The sequence below is a fragment of the Anomalospiza imberbis genome, chromosome 12 (genome assembly GCF_031753505.1).
Source record: "Anomalospiza imberbis isolate Cuckoo-Finch-1a 21T00152 chromosome 12, ASM3175350v1, whole genome shotgun sequence".
In the NCBI taxonomy this organism is placed as follows: Eukaryota; Metazoa; Chordata; class Aves; order Passeriformes; family Viduidae; genus Anomalospiza; species Anomalospiza imberbis.
In genome coordinates this window covers 18,946,667-18,959,726 of record NC_089692.1, presented here as the reverse complement: position 1 = coordinate 18,959,726, position 13,060 = coordinate 18,946,667, and the positions used below count along the sequence as shown (strand labels likewise).

At 63.3% G+C, this 13,060-nt stretch overlaps 1 protein-coding gene across 4 annotated transcripts in view; it reads left to right on the top strand.

Annotated features, from left to right (window-relative positions):
- GSE1 (Gse1 coiled-coil protein) overlaps positions 1-13,060 on the top strand; it is a 100,719-nt gene that overhangs the window by 21,801 nt on the left and 65,858 nt on the right. The window lies entirely within an intron of this gene.

Sequence of the window (13,060 nt, the reverse complement as noted above, 5' to 3'; positions counted from 1 at the left end):
TCTGTGGGGTCTGTGTGGGGGTTCTGTGGGGTCTCCAGGGGGGCTGCGGTGGGGAATGGCTGTGGGGTGGAGGTCGCTGAGCCCTGGCAGGGCCATCACATCCTGAGCTCGTGGCAGGATGGAGGCGCTTGGCTGGAGTCCTGTGGTTCCACGCTGGTGTGGCAGGGGTGAGGAGCTGTTGGCTTCTGTTCTTCCCTCCCTGCCTCCTTCCCTCATCCCTCCTGTCACCCCTCCATCCTTCCCTCTGTCCCTCCCTCCCTCCATCCCTTGTCGGTTGTCCTCCCTGCTCAGGACGTTCCAGCCTCTCTGTCCCTGGCTTCCTGCCAGCCCTTTCCCACACTCCCTAATCCCGGGCTCCAGCCTTGGCTGCTGATGCCCTGGGAGCAGCTGCTTCAATCTCCCCGAGGCAGCGAAACGGGACCTGGCCCTTGACCTCCCGGAGAATCTGAGGGGTGGCAGCTTTGGCCTGGGGACGGCAGGGGTGTCCCCAAGTCCCCTGCTGTGTCAGCCACCCCTTGTCCAGGGCAGAGCAGATGGATTTATGTTGGCAAGGGGTGCAGTGGGGAGCAGGGCAGCACCCCTGGGTGCTGGCAGGCTCTCATGGGGTGGAGGGGGGTGTTCACAGCCCCTCACACCCCTGTTCTGTGGGTGTTTGGGGGGGAGATCCCCCCACCTCCTTCCCTCCCTCCTGCCTGATCTGTTCAATCTGCTAAGCAGGGGAATAGTGCAGCCGCCATCTGTGAGCCTGCCAATAATGGGATTAACTCCTTCCCCTGGCCGGGCCGAGCCTGACGCTCGTTCTGGCACCCCCTTCCCGGGGTACCCCCTCCTCTTGGCTGCCGGGGGCAGCCAGCCTGCCAGGACACACTGCTGCTGATGGTCCGGGGCTGCCTGGGGACAGCCCCAGTTTGCCCTCCCGCAGATCTGAGCCACCAGCGTGGACTCACCTTCTCCTTCCTCAGTTTCCTCTCTCTTTCCCCTGCGTCCCTCTGCTTCAGTTTCCCCCCTCCTGCCTGTTTTCCCCTCTTCTGCCTCAGTAATACCCCATTCTGCCTCAGTTTCCCCTCCTGCCTAGCAGGGTGGATTTGGGGCATTCCAAAGGGCTTCCCTGCGTGGGAGTGGGAGCACGGGCAGTGGGAGCACGCTGAGCTGTGCGCGAATCCCTGCGTGTTTGTGGGTCCCGGTCTTTGAGGCAGAGGAATGCAGGACGCGAGCCCACCCACCCCCCTTCCCCCCGGGATGCTGCCCGGGGAGGGATGCAGGGATGCGGGATTCGAGCCCAGCCCCTCCCCACCGCCCCCGGGATGCTGCCCGAGGCTGGGGCAGAGGCGACACCGCACGTGGGGGGGGGTTCAAGGGACCCCCACCCCCAGCCCTGCAGCTTCAAGCCCTTTTGCCGGGGGCGGGATGCCCCCGCTAATCCTCTTAGGCTGCGCCCCGGAGCAGCTGGCGAGGCCGGCCCGGCCGCTGCCCATCCTCCCTCCCAACAGGTGCCCCCCGGCCCCCTCCCCGCCGGGGCTGGGCGGGGGGCTCGGCGCTCCCCGCAGCAGGCAGCCCCCCCTTCCCCTTCCCCCGGGGCCGGCCCGGGAGCGCTCATTAATTATCTAATCTTCCCTTTATGTTTAATTTACAGCCCCGCGCGGCTCTGGCCATATGCTGCTTTTGTTGTGTCTGGCTCTTTGTTGTGGCAGGCAGCGGGGGCTGGCGAGACCCCCCCCCCCCCCAGCCTTTGATCCCCCCCTCCCCTGCCAGCGCCACCCTCCAGCCACCCCCGCGGCACGGTGACGAGCCCCGCGGAGGGGGTAAGTGCCTTTTTCTCGGTTATTAATTTCCCTGACCCCCCCAGCTCAGCGCAGCCCCCACCCCCCCAGCAGTGCGTGCGTGTGTGTGTGTGTGTGTGTGTGTGTGTGTGTGTGTCCCCCGCCTCTCGCCGGCGGCTCGGGATGTGATCGCGCGTGTGCGTGTGCGCGGCGCTGCCTCCTCCCGCTGCCGCCGCCGGGGTCACCGCGCTGCCCGCACCGCGCCCCGCGCCGCGCCCCGCAGGTACGTGCAGGGCAGGCAGCTGCCTGTGCCCTCCCCTCGGACTGTCCCCCACGCCTTACCTGTACCCCCCCACACAGCCTGGTTCTACCCTCCATCCCATCCCATCCCATCCCATCCCATCCCATCCCAGTACCGCCCCTACCCCCGGTCTGCACCTCCCTCCTCTCTGCCTGTACCCCCCTCACACTTGTACCCCTCCATCCCCATCCTAAATGCCCCCACCCCCTCTTGTACCCTCCCACCCCTCTGTGCCCCCCTACGCACTGCCTGTGCCCCCCTCACCTGCCTGTACCCACCCTGTACCCCCAACCCCTGCCTGTACCCCCCTTGCTGTAGCCTCTCTCCCACCCCTGTCCAGCCTTGAGGTGGGCACCCCACCAGGATTGCTGGGGGGATAAACCCTCTACCCCCCCGGACTTGGTGCGTGTCCCCCCCCAATTTTGCTGGGTGTGTTTAGGGCACCTGCTGTGAGTGGGTGTGGGGGCACAGTGGGGGGACCCCTGTGGCCCCCTGACCCGTGCCATGTACTTGCTTGGGGGGGGGGGGGTGCTTGGTGGAACTTGCTGCAAACTTTGCGTGGTGCTGCCAGGTGCCTTCTGCACTTCCCGCTTTTTCCGTGCTTTTATTAAAAAAAAATGTTGTAAAATGGTGTTCCTGCACCCCAGCCGGCCCATACACAGCTCTAATGGGGTGCATGGCAGGCGGCACCCCAACCTGGGGGCTGCAGCGCACGCACCCACCCTTGGGGGGGTTCAGGTCTGGCTCCTGGGGGGCAGTAGGCAAAGGCTGGGGGCACGTGGCCACTGGCAGCACGAGGCTCTGTCTGTGGGTGATGGGGGACACCCCCTGGTGCTCTGCTGGGGTGCTCAGCTGGGATTTGTCCCCCAGTGAGAGATGCTGCTGGCCTGTGGGGTGGCCTGTGGGCTTTGTCAGTCCCGATGTGGGCAGGGGATGCCCAACCCACACCCCAGAGCTCGGGGCGGCACACAGGGGGCTGTGCTCGTGCTGTCTGTCTGTCCATCTGTCCGCACCTCCTGCAGCTGCTGCTGCCCGCTCCCTGCCAGCCCAGGGTGAGGAGGGCGGCTGCCGTGCCGTGGGAGGGTGGGTGCCAAGCCACCAGCCTGCCTTGGCCGAAGGAGCCGTGTGCCGGGCCAAGAGCTGGGCTTGGAGCGCTCCGGCAGCGGTGTAAGGTCACCGCGACCGCCAGCGAGGTGGCCCTGCCAGGGCGTGCTGGCTCCTGCGTGCCAGGAGCCACGAGGTGGTGGCAGGAGCTGGACATGGGGTCACCAAGCCACTGGCCAGGTGAACAAATCCCCTTTCATGGGCACAGGAGGCAGCTGGCTCTGCAGGCATCCTGCTGCGGGGCATTCCAGGGTTTCTGTTGGACAAGGGACTCCTTGTCCCCAGTGGGGTGCAGTGGCTTGGGGAACCCTTGTCCTAAAGGTGGGATATGGCAACAGGGGACAATGCCAGCTGCTGGTGTGGGCGATGACATGGGGGTGGCACTGGATGACCAAGGTACCTGTCCTGGCAGCAGAAAGGGAAACAGAGTGGACACCACCAGCACTCCTCGTCCTTGCATGTGGGGCTGGCTGTCCCCACGCAGCCCCATGTGCCATCAGGGTGAGCGGACTGGCCCTTTTTGGTGTTGTTTTCTGCCCACAAGGTGTGAGGAGCTGAGCAGAGGTCATGCCACCATGCCAGGTGGCCAGTGCTGCCTTCTGGCCATGCTTGTCCCCATACAAAGTCCCGGCCCCACACCGGGTGTCCCTTCCCAAGGAAGTCACCACAGCTCTGTGTCATGGCTAGTTCACTCTGCGTTTCACAAGGAGCCCCAACACGAGGCTGGGGCGCCCCCATGGCAGCCCTCCCCCTACCCGTGCCCCACCATCCCTGCCAGCTGGGGAAACTGAGGCAGCGGGGCAGGAGGCGGCTTGCCCAAGGGACCCAGTGCCAGGGCTGGGGAGAACAAACAGGATTCTTGGCACGGGCTGGCAGCGCCGCGCTCTGCCTGCAGGCAAGGGTAGCTCTTTGCTGGGTGTGCAGTTTTGCTGCTGCTTTGCACCCCAGCTCTGTCCCCTCAGGTGACACCCCCTCGCCTTGGCGCTGGTGAACGGGGCAGTTGTTCCCCCCGGCGGTGGCCGGTGCCCGGCGCTGTGTGTGGCGGGGCTGGCACGGAGAGCAGCTTGGCCTTGGCCCCCTGCCCGCTGCCGTGCCCTTTTCCAGAGGCAGCTGCCTGTGGGCATGGCTTGGCAGCTGTCCCTCCCGCGGGCTCGGCCGGGGCAGGACCCTGCTCCCCTGGGCTGCCGGGTCACCTCCGTGCAGGGTTGCAACACGCGGGGCCACCGCTGCCATGAGTTTGCAGTTGTCAGCTCAGCCTTGGCTTTTTCTCCCGGCTTTCTGTGCCAGCTCCAGCCCTAAAGCAGAGGGAGGGGATGAACAAGGAGCCGGTTCTCCCCAGCGTGCCGAAAAGTCCCGCTGGAGAGGCGCCCAAGTGGCGTCACCCCTTGTAGAAGCGATGTGTCAGCTCTGAAAGCCCCTCGTTCTCCACCTTGGAGCTGTGTGCGGGAGGGGGCCGTTCTGCCCCCGCTTCCAGGGCACACGGGAGCCCTCGGGGTGGTGACATTCCCTGGTCCATGCTCGGTTCCGGGCATCCCTCCCCTCCCAGCTCGCTTGCCAGCTAATGGCGCGGCTTATTCCTATGGCTTTTTAAGTGCTTAATGGCGCGCGGGGCTAATGATGCAGCTCCCTCTGTTCCTGCCGCCTGGATGGAGGGAGGGAGGGAGGGAGGGAGGGAGAGAGGGAGGGAGAGAGGGATGGTGTCGGATGGCGCTGCCCGAACCTCCGGGAATGGGGACAGGGACACGAGGAGGGGCCCAGCCTGTGCCCCGTGGAGCTGGGGCTGGGAGCGGGCGTCCTCCTGCCTCTCCTCCCTCCCCTGCACGGCTGCTCGGAGCAGTAATGTCACCATAAACGATATTTATCACGAGGTGATAAAAATCTATTTCCAGCGACCTCTTGGAAATGGCCCTCATAAAACCAGGCAGCAGACGGAGGCAGGAGGCAGACAGCGGGGAGGGGGCACGGGCAGGGAAATGGCTGTAATCAGCCACGGAACAGAGGCTGGATCTGCTGGGGAGCCGGCCCTGCCATTCCCGACCCCGGGAAATTGATGGCAGCCGTCAAGGCCAGAGGGCTGCCCGGGCACAGCTGTTGGGATGCTCGGGCATCCCAGGGCTTGAGCATCCTGGGATGCAGTATCCAGGTTGTGAAGGGAGGGCCAGAGGGATTTTTGTCTTTAGGTGAACAGGATGGGGGATTCTGTCCATCCTGGGGTGTTCCCAAAGTGACACCTGAGGGATCCTGGGCTGGAGTTGGTCCTGGAGCAGCAGATTGGGATGGGATAGCTAGGCTACCAGCTTTGCCTCCAGTGTTCCCAGCCATAGGGATGGCCCTCTGCACTGTCAGACACTGCTGGGTCACCCCAGTGCCCCCTGTGTCCCTCCTGGGGGACCACCATCAGTCCCAGAGCCCCCCCAGCTCCATCCCTTCAGTGCCGATGGCCAGGTGCTGATTCAGCATCCCAACACTAATTACTGAGCCCACAGTGGATCCTGGCCATAAATTCTCCATCAGGAGTGGAAAACCTCCCTGGCTCCTTTCCCTGCTGACCCGAGCACAGACTTGTGATCCCGTGTAATTCACTGGGGTGCTGAGTTGGCAGGAGGCATGTCATCCTTCCCCACCCAGCTGTGGGGTTCACTGTCCCCCAGGAATCCCTCCTCCCCGCAGAGGTCATTCCTGGCTGTGTGATGCTCAGCCCAGCTTTGTCCCCACTAGCACTAGGGACAGCCTGGGTGACCCCATTACCCCGCTGCACCCCAGGTGATGCTGCTGGTCTGGGCATTCCTGGGGGCTTTGCCAGGCTGGGGGGACAGAGGACACCTGGGCCACCTTTTTGGGGTTGAGGAGGTGGGATTTGCTCCTAAAAATGGGGACAGTGCAGGATCCCTCCTTGTTGTCCCCTGGGGGGAGGAGATTGTGAGGGAAAACAGCTCCCAGCTGCAGGGTCTAATCTGCTGCTCTGATGAAGAGACTTTAATCACTTAAAGTAATTAACCAGGTGGGGCATTGGCTGGACCCCCCCCACCCCACATGCCTGGGTGTGCCCTGCCTGGGGTGGCTCCTTTGTGGGGGGACATGGGCTGGTGACTGGCAGGGCTGGCTGGGCGTGCAGCTCCCAGCAGTGGATCCTCACAGGGCTGTGCCGGGAGGGGACAGCAAGGACGATGGGGACATCCAGGAGGATGGGAACATCATGTGCAGAGCCTCAAGATCCCCGTGGCCGCTCAGGGACTCGATGCCACCGCGGGGCTCTGCGCCCACCTGGCGCGGGGCGCGCGGTGACACGGCGGGGTGTGTGTGTGGCAGGTATTATCCTGCATTAAAGTTTCCCCTTGCAGATGGTTCCCATTTAATCTGCGGCTTAGGGCAGCGCCGGACCTGGCGGTAAGTCCGTCTTTAGATGGCAGGCGGGAGCCGGGAACGGGCGCTAAGCTGCCCGCGGGATGGAGAAGGGGGACACGGCGGATTGAGGGACACGGATTGGGGCTTTAATGCCACCGTGCCACAAGCTGATCGCCCAGCCGGAGCGTGGCCCCGGCTGGGATTGCCGTGATGTGCCCCTCCCCAATCCAAGAGGGATGGGGACCCCCAGATGTGTCCCCTCACCCAGCAGAGCTGACCTGGCTGCTCCTCCCTGCCTCAGTTTACCCCAAAGCACGCGGGGATTGGCACGTGTGGGAATGTCCCGAAAACTTGAGCCGCTGTGGGGTGGGTGGGGTTTTCCGGAGTGAAAAACCCCTTGTGGCAGCCTCTGGTTCCCATGGCAGGTATTTAGGGTGGCGGGGAGGGGACACTGGTCACAGACTGCCCGACAGCTCTGGAGCTGGAGGTGGGTGAGCTGTGCTGGGTTGTGGTGTCCCTGGGATGGGGACTGGGAGCAGGGGCTAGGGCCGAGCAGCTGCGTGTCCTGTGGGATATCAGAAGGATTTGGGTGGCAGACACCAAGCTGCATCCCTCCCATCCCAGCTTTGGGCCCCGTGGTCTCCAGGGGACCTACACCAGGGCTGGGGTGTGGTGACAGAGGGAGGTGGGAGCTGCAGAGACACCTGAGGCCAGGGAGTGACTGCCCCAGCCAGGGCAGTTGGTCTCAGTGTGGAATGGCAGCATTGCAGCTGTTAACTCTGGAGTCTAATGATGACAGCAAAGCCTCTGTGCTGCACAACCTTGAGGAAATCCTTGTGGATTTGAAAAAGCTGATTGTTCCCTGCGGGGCCAGGACCAGGAGTGGCAGTGCTGCTGCCAGCCCTGCTGTCCATGCATGGGTGGGATGCTCACATCCTCCTCTGCCTCAGTTTCCCTGCTTTGAAAGGAGGCTGAAGGGAACATTCCCCAGCCTGGCAGGGACTGGCAAACACGAGCTAGAAATGTCCCCACGGTGGGACAGGGACCGAGCAGGTCCCATCCTGCCCAGCCGGCCTGGTGCTGGGGTGATGGAAAGATGAGCATGGGGGCAGGAATTTTGTGTGGATGTGGAGCATTGTGGAACTCAGCAGTGTCTGGGCGTGGGGTGGAGGAGCTGACATCTCCACCAGCCACGGCTCTTCCCATAACCTGGAGAAACTGAGGCACGGGAGGTGACACGGCGTGGCCGCGGCTGCCGGAGCAGCGAGCAGCCGCCGATCCCCACGGCCAGAGCCCCAGAGGAGCTCGAGGAAAAGCCGGGAGCGGGCGGCTGCGTGCCCCCCGCCTCCCCCTCCATCACCTCCCTGTTCGCTGGCGAACAAATGTCTGTTCTTGCAAAAAAAAGAAGTGACAGGGGTCGGCGCAGCGCTTTCCACATGACCTGCCCGGGAACAGAGGACGTCTTTGTTAATCCAGCGAGCTGTCAGTTCAGCCTCTTCACAAAAGGCATAAACCACTTATTGCTGCTCTCACCCCTGACCCCGGATCCGCCTGCGCGCCCTCCATTGTGCCGTCTCGAGGAAGCTGGCAAACAATTTCGGCTCCGGCTCCCCCTTCCCCGCCAGCGGCTGCACGCGGGGGCCGCCGCTTGCCCCGCCGGCGTGGGGAGCCGCTGCGGGGGACCCCCCTACACACACACACACACACACACACACACCGCCTCCCCCGGCCGCATCTGCGCGCCCGCCGCCTCGCCTGGCAGCTGCTGCGAGGGGATGGGGGCTGCCACAAAGGGAGCATCTCCCTCCCTCCAGCCGTGCCTCCCTGCCGGGGCTGCCGGAGCAGCTGGCTGGAGCCCAAGGCTGTGGGGAGGGTGTGCTGGGTGCTGCGCCCCGTGGGCCCCCTGGCCGAAAGTCCTTAATGAGAGGGGACAAAAGCTCCTTAGGGTCCCTGGCTGGGACGGGCTGGGACGGCGGCTTTAGCCAAAGCGGCTTATGGCCCGGCATAAAGCTGCTGGGAACGGCCCAGCTCCTCGGGGCTGGTGTGGATGGGGTGATGCTTGTGCCACGCCAGCCTCAGGGTGCCCGGGGGGTCACACGGGGTGACAGCCGGGGGAGGGGGCTGAGCACGTGCCGCTCACCCTGTCCCCTTGAGCCCAGCACCCGGACCCCGCGGCGGGGCCGGTGTGCGCCGGAGCAATTAGATGCAGTCACTTTGGGGCTATATATAACCCAAATTGCTGCCTGCAGCTTGTTAGCTGCTGTCAGAGCCGCTGCGGCCGTGGCGCTGAGGTGGTGTCGCCGGGGGTGGGTGGTGGGGGGGGCTGGAGAGTGACGCAGGGACCTGCTGCTCCCCGGGGATGGGGCATGAAGGGGACTGTGGTCATGCTGGGATGGCCACAGGGTCAGACCCTCGCTGGGGATGGGGTCCTGGGAGGATGTGCTTCACCCCATGCGTTGCACCCTGGCTTCTGCTCCATGTGGTGCAGGGCGGCTGCAGTGACACGCAGGGGTCACAGCCAGGCCTGTCCCCCCGTCCGCTGTTCCCAGGGCTCGTGGCACAGCCTGGTTGAGTGTGCTGTGGCATGGGGGGGGCCACTGGTGTGTCCCTTGCCCATGCCACTAGTGTTTCCAGCCTCGTCTGCCCTTGTGGCATCCAGCCTGACCACAGTCTCCAGCCCCTTCCATCCGTGCCAGTTCCCGCCTGGACTTGCCGGCATGTCGCGGCTCTGCTGGCACACACCGGCCCCCGCGCCGGCGAGGAGCGCGGCACCTCGGGCTGTCTGGGGGCAGCTGCGAGATGAGTGCGAACATATTGTGTGGGCTCCTGGAGCAGGCGTCACGGTGTCGCTGCTGGAGAGCGAGCGGGAACCGCAGCCCTGCCGTGACAAACGGCTCCGGCACAGCCGCAGCCGTGCCCACGCGGGCGCCGCGGCGCAGCCGGCACCGCCGCTGCACCAGGACACGGAGCGGGGATCTGGGTGGGCAGTGATGCTCATGGGCAGACCCTCAGTGCGCGGTGTCACCTGCCACCACTGTGACCCATCCCTCCAGCTGTATGAATTTCCTGGGGGGCCATATCCCCATCTTGGGAAGGGTTAACGGCACTGTCTCTCAGTCTGGAGCCTTTTGTTTCTTTCCCTTTTTTTTTTCCCCTTCCCCTCTTTAATGAGGAGTTAGCACAGCTGTAATTGTAGGTTCCAACTTTCTGCCAGCAAACACGCCTGAGAAACTTTAAATACGGTGGAGATGCATGGACCCAGCCACCACGCCTCCTGTGGGCACCCATCAGGGCCAAGTCATGCCACCAGCAGGGTCCCCAGCCCCCCAGGGGCACCCCAGCCTGCTCTGTGGGAAAACCCTGTGTTTTCAGGCTGCTGGGACAAGGATGAGAAGGGCAGAGTCTTCCTGGAGGGAAGAGCAGCTGGAGCGGCCTGGGGGAGCACACGGCAGGGGCTGTGCTGTGATAAAGCCCCAGCAGGAGCCAGGGGGCTGGAGGGCCTCAGCGACAAAGGGAACTGGGGGGAGCCTGCTCCTGCAGCCCTCAACACTCCAAAACCACCTTTTATCCTGAGCGCCACCCCCCTGGCCTGGGGGGAGCCGGGGGACAGCAAGGGTTTGTGTCCCCCAGGCCTTACAGACAGCGCTCTCTGCATCCCCTGGAAGTGCCCCTCTGTGCTGGACATCCTCCTCACCTCATCCCTTGCTCACTCACCGGAGCTGGCATCAACGCTGTGCCAAACCCCGTAGCCGGTGCAGCTGTGCCGGTGCTTGCCAGGCTCCGTGCGCGCCGCCTTGCCAGGTTGATGCCAGCCAAGAGCCAAAGATTGCATCCACCCCCGGTGCCCTGGCTGCTGGCAGCACAGGGGTTTTCCGGGGTGCTGCCAGCCGGGAGGGTGGAGGTTGGGGTGGTGCGGTGGGGGCTTTGCCGTGCCCGCGGCATTCCCGTGGGTGGCATTTCCGTGGGCGGGTGGCATCGGCGCTGCGCACGCCGTAGCCCATCCCAGCAGCAGGCGAGGCGGAATGGGGAAGCCACGATTTTGGGTGTCCCGAAGGCACAGGAAGTGCGCTGGCGTGGCCTCCTGCCCTTTGCTTTCCCACTCCACCACTGCCATCCCAAAGCTGGGGGCAGAGCTGGGAGCTGCAGCAGGTATTTAGCCCAGTGATGGGAGCAGAAGGAATGTGTCCTTGGCAGGGAGGGACACACTGGGGACAGGGGGAACACTGGACATGGGGACACTCTCCTCTGCCCTTGGTGGCACTCTGTCCACAGACTTCCATGCTGCCTGCCCTGGGCACCACGCCAAGGGCAGGGGGGCACCATGCTGGTGGTGTGGGGCACAGGTGACACGGCTGATGTGGTGTCTGGCAGTGCCTCTCTATGCCTGTCCCTGGAGGCCACCAGCTCTGTTTTGACTCCCCTTGAACTTTCCATGTCCTTCCTACCAAGAAGCTGCTGGGGTAGATGGAGACAGATGCCACCCAGGAGGGGTTTGAGTAGTGTCCTGTCATGGGGCCATCCCTGCCAGCTCTGCTTGGAGCCTTTGCCCTGTGGTTTTGTCACTTGTGGAGCTAACCTGTGTGCCAGCTCCATTCTTCCCATGTTAATAACATCACATAACAATGTCACATTGCTGTCACCTCGCTGCACATCTACCCCTGACCTGGATGTGCCTGAGGCTGTGCCCTGTGTCCCTGATCCCTGTTGTGGATGTCCTGGGAGCTGTTTCAGGCTTGTCCCATCTGCGTGTCACGAGCGGGCCGGCCTCAGCTCAGTGCAATTCGGCAAGCACAGATCCTGGTCCCCTCTCTCCATCCCTGCAAACATGTGGAATAAACATCTCCCAGAGCCAGGAGGAGCTGAGTTTTGTCTCAGTGGGACATGGGGGATCTGCCAGCTCTCCCCTCAAATTTCAGCACTTGGTGGCAGAGCACACTTCCCTCCTAGCCTCTTCCCAAGCACCTCAGGGTGCTGCTTAGCAAATTAGCACCCAAATCAACCTGCTCACCTCTAATTGGGGTTGAGTCTTTGAGGACGTGGCTGGGGAGGAAGGCCCCCGCTCCGAGGGGCTGCCGCCATGCTTTATCTGGGTGGACAGATCCCTCCTAATTGAGCAGATATTCCGTGTTCGCAAACAGATGGCTCCTTTGCATCAATTATTCCTTATCTGTGTAACCGGGAATGATTTGCTGACAGATAGTGCCGGTTAAAGTTAAAGCAAGGAGGCGGCCGGTGCTCCGTGCGGAGCCTGGGGGTCCCAGGGGACACGGGTGGTGAGGGGGGGGTGGGATCCCGGCTGCCCTTGGGCAGGTGGGACCCATCTCTGGTGCCTTGGCATCTCAGCATCCCTTGGCAGGAAAAGAGAGGGGGTGGGGGCTGCTGGTGCTGTGGGGCTGATGGGTGGGTTGGGGTGTGGGTTGGGGTCTGGGGGGCTCCTTGGGGAGCAGGAGGGTGCCAGCCTTGGCCCAGCTGTCAAAATCCACTTTCCCCACCAAGACCCTGGTCTGCGACTTCCCAGCTACGTCTTGCCCAATGCTGCTGTGACACATGATGGGGAGTGATTAATGCTAATTAATGATTAGTTGCTCCGGGTATCAAAGTGCGCCCCAGCCTTTTCCCATGCCCACAGGTAGGGGATTGCTGCCTGCTGCTGCTGGTGGCATTGTCCTGGGAGGAGGAGCGGTGGCATGGCCTCCCCCCTGAGACATCCCTGCCACCTCCAGGGATCCCACACCAAGCTGTCAGGGATGGGGACTAATCCCTGGGCTTGTCCCCTGCTCGCTGTGAAAGTCACCTTCTGTTAATCACTGGGAAAGAGAAGAGCATCCTGCCATCACCGGGGCAGCCAGTGGCACCCCGCCAGTTGGGGCTGGGACATGGTGGCACTCGAGGACTCACGGGATGTGCCAAGCGCTCGCGGTTGTGCGGCGCTGCCATATGGATTCCATAAATTAAACCTTTCCAGGAAGCAAACGGTAAATTTATACGTCCGCTCGTGTGCGTGGCTCATTGAGTCTAAGGGCTTCCCAGCAAAGCACCGACCATCCATCTCCATGTTTATAGGAGTAATCCTGAGAAAAAACAGGATCAACATAAAATCCTCACCATGGTCCTAATGTCCCCAAATCAGGCGCACGGTGTCCCCTGTTGGTGTCACCTGTGGCAGGGGGAGGTCACCTGTTCTCCACCATACCCAGGGTGGGCACAGCATCCTGTGAACCTGGGCTGTCCGTGTGTCTTTCCCAGGGTGGCACAACAGTACTGGGACGAGTGTGGTGTCACTGGCTGTTGCTTTATTAAAGCTAAACAGGAGCGGTGACAGCCCAAGCTGTGTGCCGGGGCAGGAGGGTGACAGCTACAACAAACCCCAGGCCACAGCAACGCCCAGGGCTCGAGGAGGGGAAACTGTCCCCAAACAAGGCACAGTGGGAATGCCATCCCCATCCCAGCAGCACGTTTCCCTCGCCCGCCTGGCAGGGAAGGCGATGGGGGGTTGTTGATCTCGAGTAAACACTGCCCGGTTGAGTAATCGGGAGCTGCCTAACCGGCC